Source organism: Vulpes vulpes, chromosome 5, assembly GCF_048418805.1.
Source record: "Vulpes vulpes isolate BD-2025 chromosome 5, VulVul3, whole genome shotgun sequence".
In the NCBI taxonomy this organism is placed as follows: Eukaryota; Metazoa; Chordata; class Mammalia; order Carnivora; family Canidae; genus Vulpes; species Vulpes vulpes.
This window is the reverse complement of record NC_132784.1, coordinates 50,023,926-50,031,069: the sequence shown is the minus strand read 5'-3', so window position 1 is coordinate 50,031,069 and position 7,144 is coordinate 50,023,926. Positions and strand designations below refer to the sequence as shown.

Genomic DNA, 7,144 nt, shown 5'->3' with positions numbered 1-7,144 from the left:
CACACTTCATTAGCCTTAGAACCTTGTGTGTTTTTAACCTGTCATGTTTCTAGGAACCTACCATGAGAACAGAATAGGCACGATAAGATGCATATTTAATTAATGAGTTAATGACTTAGTCATAATAAATCTTGATTTTAATTATCTCTGGTCAGCAGATCCTAACCATTGAGTTCACCTTTTCTCATATTCCCATGTCACCTGTTCTCTGACTATATCAAGACCTCCAAATCATCTACTCTGTCAATCATCAGTAATTGTTTTCTTTACATTTCTGTTGCCTCTACATCTTTTCTTCACAAGCATAAGTGAAAAGTGTTCCAGTAGAACATCTCCTCTACAAACAGGACATATTCCCAAGTCTTCCTCTCTGTTGGTCTGGCATTTTGCACTTGCTGCTCACTACATATTACTACTAAATCCACTTCTTCATTTCTAAGATAATTCTCCTCTTTGCTCTCACTAGTCACCTAGGTGGATACATTGCAGATGGATAGAAATAGACAGGCACCACATATTTTTGCCCTCAATTTCAACACCCAACATGTACCTGTAGCTTCATTTTCTGTCTTCTTTCTTGAGACTGAGGAAAATACTATCTTTTCCTATTTAAGACCAACATCTCACTTCTTCCCTCATGGATTTCCTAAGGACTTCACTCTTCAGCAGAGCCCTGTTCTCACCTGCAACATCCATTTTTTCATATCTCGGTGAACCGATCCCTTTGATACACAGAATATCTTTAATACCTTACAATATTTTAAAGCTATTTAAGTATACTTGATACCTTTAAGTATCCTAAGATCTTGACATCATTAAATATTTAAAAATATCAAAACAGCCCTGCAAGCACCACTCTGGTTTTCCATTCATATTATAACAAAACTTCCAGGTTAAAAAAAAAAAAAACTTCCAGGTTATATAATATGTGTGTGTATAATATATAATTACATATTACATATGTAATATATGTAATACTCTATATATGTATATACATGAATATATTTTATATATTATGAATATATATTAGATAATGATAGATAATGAATATATTTTTATATATAATGAATATTATAATATTATATGAATATATATATACTCATATATTCACTCACTCCTGGCACTATCTTACTTTCAATTATATTCTCAATCAGAATCTATCAGGTTTTATTCTCTCTTCTTCATTAAAGCAACTCTTATTCAGATCACCAAAGGATTATAGTCAGCCAAGACCCTGGACAGTTATCTGTTCTTAAAGGATCTCTTCTGCTTGTTTCCTAGGGCAGCTTTCTTACCTGGATATTGTATGTTCACATGTCTCCTTCCAATTTGTTCTTTATTCTTTCTCCACCCAAATTTTGAAGGCTGCAATGCTCACTACGTTTCCCACTCCCTAGTGATCGGTTGAGCCTCATGTTCCGACAGCATGGCTCAGAGGCAGGTGCCCACCACAAGTGAGCCCCATGGCTGCTCTGCAGGATGAGATGGGGACCCTACTCTCTGAGGGTCCCTGAGTGAATATGGGAATTAGAGCTGACCTTCCCACCCCGGCAACCACACTAAGTTTATAGAGTGAGCAAGAAATAATCCTTTGTTTTGGTACATCTCTGAGATGCTAAGGTTAGTATCACTGTTACTACCAGCACAGAGGCCTGCATCACCATATGAATTGGTACATTTTGTGGAGGCTGTACTGCACTCTTAGTATGAACCTCCTTTTCTTTATCTGCCTTTTTCTTCCCTTCCTTTCTCCCCTCCCTCTCCTCTCTTTTCTCCAGATGCTTTAAATTGAACTAAAGATGCCTGTTTCCTTTAGCCACTTTTCTTCTTTTACCAACTATAAATTGTAACTTCTAGAAGTACTTTTAGTGTTTAAGTACATCATGCTTATTGTAGGAAATCTGAAGGCCCAGAAAAGTAAAAACATGAAAGTAAACTTTGCCATCTGCATCAGTCTCCCAGATTCCAAGCATTTGGTCTCCTGGATTGTGGCAATAGTCTCCTTACTGGGACCCATCATGCGCATCAACAATCTATTCTCAGGAGCTAACCGAGCCTTGATCCTCTTAAAAGACCAGTCAGATAGTACATACTCAATCTGCAGAGAAGGCTAGTGTTCCCCCTTTCTGTCAGAGTAAAACCCAGTGTCCTAATAATGACCTGCAAATTCCCTGCGGAGGAGCCCCTGTAATCTCTGGCATCTCTCTACCTTCTGTGCTGTTCCTCCAACAGGTCAGGCCCACTCCAACCTCTGGGCTTGGGTCTAGCCATGCCCTCTGTCCCCAGATATCCATTGGCTTGCTATTGGACTCCTATTAATCTTTGTTCATGTGTCATCTCCTCAATACAATCTGCTCTGATCACTCTGTTTAATACTTCAAACTATGTCACTCATGCCTTCCTGGATCTATTTCATTTCTTTTTACAAAGCAAAAACAAAACAGCAACCTTTCGGGTAGTACACAATTCTAGATCATGTTTGTTTTTCCTTGGCTGACATCTTTGGGTAAAATATAAACTGTTCAAGGGCAAAGATCTTTGTCTGTTTTATTCAGTGATGTATCCCAAGTAGCTAAAAGAGTGCCCAGGAAATTCCAAGCCCTAAGTAAATATGTGCAAAATAAATGACCTTTTTAAAAGATCATTATAGCATCCTGTGATGAATGAAGGAAGCTGTAAATAACTTAGGAAGAAAGGAATTTAATATATGGGAATGGATTTTTATAAAATGTTGAAGATTCTAGGGGAGAAAATTCCATCCTGGATCTCCAGAATGGCATGACCATTGGTAAACTCACTGACAAAGGGCTGTATCTGGAAGGTCGGAGAATCTCAGGACAACTAGGAATAGAGAGCCAGATCCTACAAAAAGTGGTCACCGTGTCAACTGCCCTTGATACCTTGGAGTACTGTGGCTACAATGAACTACCACCTCAGCCCACAGCTCCTTCTTGCCCAATAAGCATGTCTGCCCAACCCCAACAACAGGAAAACAACTGGACAATCAATGGCTTCTGCTTTACTTTGGCCTTCCAAGTCTCAGAAAAGTCTAGAACCTAACTAACATCCAGAACTCATGTGGTACAGGATCTTAATAAGTGATTTTTTTTTTGGCTTTTTAGCCTCTACAGTAATAAAGGAAAGCACTGGAAGAGCGCCATCTACAGTATCTACCACAATCCATTCCACCAACTGGTTATTCACTTAAATAAGTATGTTTCGATGAACGTGAACATAAGTCTTTTCAACTGTCTTTTTGAAAATTGCATGACAGTTCATCATAAATCTGAACAATTTACTATTCCTCGGCTAAAGAGAATTGCATTTTATTCTATTTGGTCTTGATTTTCTATATTAAACTGAATCCAGCATTCTCCCAAAGAAGAAATCTAGTAAATATTATTTTCTTCAAACCGCCCCCTCCCCTCACTTTAGTGGTCCTTTAGTTCCCCATAAAGTTGGGCTAAAGGCACAAGCTTGAGTAGTTTGTTTTTTTATTCTTTTTTCTTTATCTTTGACTTTAGTTTTATACTATTAAATGAACTAGAGAGCATATCATTTTATTCTAGAGTCCACATTTCCCTGAAAGTATAAGACTAAAGAAAAAGAATACTTTCTTTAAAAACAGAATACTTTTAAGTCTATATATTGCTATGATTTTTCTCTTCAGAAATATATCAATTTGCATGCCTACCTCACTATAGAATCACCACTATTGCATAATATCATGAACATATTCTTTTTTTATTTTCTTTTTTTTAATTTTTATTTATTTATGATAGTCAGAGAGAGAGAGAGAGAGAGAGGCAGAGACACAGGCAGAGGGAGAAGCAGGCTCCATGCACCAGGAGACCGACGTGGGATTCGATCCCGGGTCTCCAGGATCGCGCCCTGGGCCAAAGGCAGGCGCCAAACCACTGCGCCACCCAGGGATCCCATGAACATATTCTAAGCTGTTTTGAGTTATTTAGGACACATAACTTATATGGGATGAAGAGAGCACATACTAGTTACCCTGCTGGGTAAACTTTTCAGAAGAGAACATGTCTGTGAACCAACACTCAGCTCAAGGTACATAGTTTATCTTGAAATATATATATTTCCACTGTAAGCATCTTTGCTACAAACATTTTCTGCATCACTAACTGGCCACAGGGCAATTTTGCCATAAAAGATAAAAAAAAAATAACTGGTTGACCAGATAGTTTCATTTCTCCATTGACTCAGTTCTCCTATTTTGATATCATATAAATTTAGCCCTCCTATGGTCTGTATAGCGGCACAGAGGTTTTTTTCTTTTTATGGTGAGAAAATTTATATTTATAGCCCGCTGGACTCAGTTTAGATGATCCCAATTTTGTTGGCAATATCCAAAGCATCATAGTCAGGAGCCAGTTGAACATATGCTTTCTTGTTTCCATCAGGCCTGATCAAGGTGTTGACCTTGGTGACATCAATGTCATAGAGCTTCTTCACAGCCTGTTTGATCTGGTGCTTATTGGCCTTGACATCCACAATGAACACAAGTGTGTTGTTGTCTTCTATTTTCTTCATGGCTGACTCAGTAGTCAGGGGGAACTTGATGATGGCATAGTGATCAAGCTTGTTTCTCCTGGGGGTGCTCTTTCGAGGATATTTGGGCTGCCGCCTGAGATGCAGGGTCTTGGGTCGTCGGAATGTAGGTGACATACGGATCCTCTTTTTTGTGACTCTGCACTCCTCTCAGCACTTCTTTCTTAGCTTTCAAAGCCTTTGCATTGGCTTTGGCTTTGGGAGGGGCAGGGGCTTCCTTCTTCACCTTCGGTACCATCTTCGTGAAAGGCATGGCACAGAGTTTTAAGCCCACATGAATCACTGAACTTTTGAATGTCCATCAATAGACATGCGTCAATATGCTTAGAAGAAACGCCAGTGCAGAAGGCTTTCACAATGCAATACAGAGCTCAATTGACAAATATATGTTTTAGTATTTGGAAACCAATATCCCTCTTGAAAGAATAAATTTTAGCAAAAAATAGAAAAGGTACAATGCTAACTGAAGAGATGAATCAACCCGCAAGACAGAATGTGTAACATTATGAACAAAACACTTTGTAGACAGCGCTTAGGTACAGTCCACAAAACAAAATCAGTTACTGGTACAGTATTGCTATGAATCTATGCTCATTTTAAATGCATTTAAGTATTTTGTATATTGCAATAAAATCTTTACAAATGTTTCTCATTTTTTATGTGTCACTAAGTCCTTTTTAATGGAAGTCCTTCTTTTCTTTTTTATGATTTTTATCTTCTATAACAAAATTGCCTTATGTCCAATTAGTTATGGTTTGAAAATGTTTGTAGCAAATGTACTTTACAGCAAAACCACTTAGAATCATCTGTGAAATGCACCCATGTTCTTGTGTTTTTCTTTTTCATTCCCATGTAGTTTTCTACCCTAGAAATACAACACAAATGATTTAACATTATTGTTGTTTATGAAAATGTGTATCATTTATAGACTGGCCATTATGAAAAATGCTAACTTCTCTATCTTTTGGAGTAATCATTTGATGAAGAACTAGTTTTCTTTTCCCATGGTGTTATTTAGGAGAATTATACATAAATATCTGCGGTCAAATTCACCATTTCATGGCCTATATGATTTCTGAATGGAAAATTTTTGAGATTTTTAGTAAGTGTTTATGATTGTTCCCTTTTATACACAAAGGCTTCATCCTTAGTTTGAAGTTATAAACACTTTGAAACATGGCTGTAGCTACCAATTTAAGCATAACCAATAGTTTTTAACGCTATAAAGACATAGCCCATTTTTATGCTCCATTCTTTCATCTGTTTCTGAACTTCATTAACTTAATCTAGGATTAGCTCTAAGTCATCTTACTTTTTACAAAATAGCTTAAAATTTAGCTTTTACTTCTGTTTCAATGTTCAGCATATCTTATTCTTTGTTGGGAATGGCATAATTATTTTTCCAGACAATATGGTGACAAGATATTATTAACTATTGGCCTAATACCATATTAAAATAAATTACAAAGAGAATTTGTCTAACCACCAGAAAAGCTTACTACCTCTCTGGGAGTTCAAAAGGCTATCTGGTGCCCATGGCTCATACCAGGAAAATGAATTTAATAACAAAAGTATTATTACCATCAACCACTTATTAAGCATTTGATTCCGTGTTGGTGTCAAATTATTGTGTCCCTTATAGTCCGACTCCAAGACCTGGATTGTTAACTCCACACCATACTTTTGGAAGTGAATAATTAAGACATTTCTACAGGTAGAGAATGGACTCAACAGCTCACATTTGCATATATCTGTGCCTGCAGGTTGATGGTTTTCACTGTTTCCATTTGAGCTGATCTAGACAAAAGAAAGATGGGCAGACTGCAGGACACTATGCTTCCTCTACATACACAAATGACAAGACCCCCTTTATTCCCTTGTTGAATTTATATTATTTCAAAGAGTGTAACTGCATTTATATTTTCACCTAAATCGATTGTGAGTTCCAAAGGCCTGTCACTAATCATAATAGAGTATAAAGAAAGCTGTATTAATTCACTAATTTATATAAAATGAAATCATAACTCCTTTTCAAAAAGTCATCAAGTGCATTAAGGTGTTAGTATAGTGTCCAATATATTCCCACATTCAGATAAGTTTGGCTGCTACTGTGAAGATGAATACATTTTCTAAGCTATTCAATGAATATTTCAAATAAGAATATAAGCTATTTAACTGAATATGAAAGCAAATGTAAGTATAAATTGATAAATTCTATCTATATAAAATAGTAGCAAATTGAATTTGGCAATAAATTAAAGTGAATAATAAAACAAGAAGGAAGTGTTTATTCTAGGCTGGCAGAAATATTATTACTATTAGAAGGTTATTTATAAAACTCTTTTTATAGAATACTGAATGGAAGGGGAAAAAAAAACCCAAATCTTGTCAATATAAGCCCAAAGGACATTTGAATAACATTTAAAAATATACTCAAAAAAATTAAAATTCATAAATTAGGATGAGCAAGATGATATTCATACTCATATTGTCTCCATAATTCATAACCATCATCATCATATTTAATGTTAAAACATCAGGCCATGCCTATAAAAATCAGGAGAAAGCCCAG

General features: G+C 36.3%; 1 pseudogene; it reads right to left on the bottom strand.

Annotated features, from left to right (window-relative positions):
* Positions 1-4,341: 4,341 nt before the first annotated feature.
* Positions 4,342-4,810, bottom strand: LOC140598884 (large ribosomal subunit protein uL23 pseudogene; annotated as a pseudogene).
* Between the last annotated feature and the right edge of the window lie 2,334 nt (positions 4,811-7,144).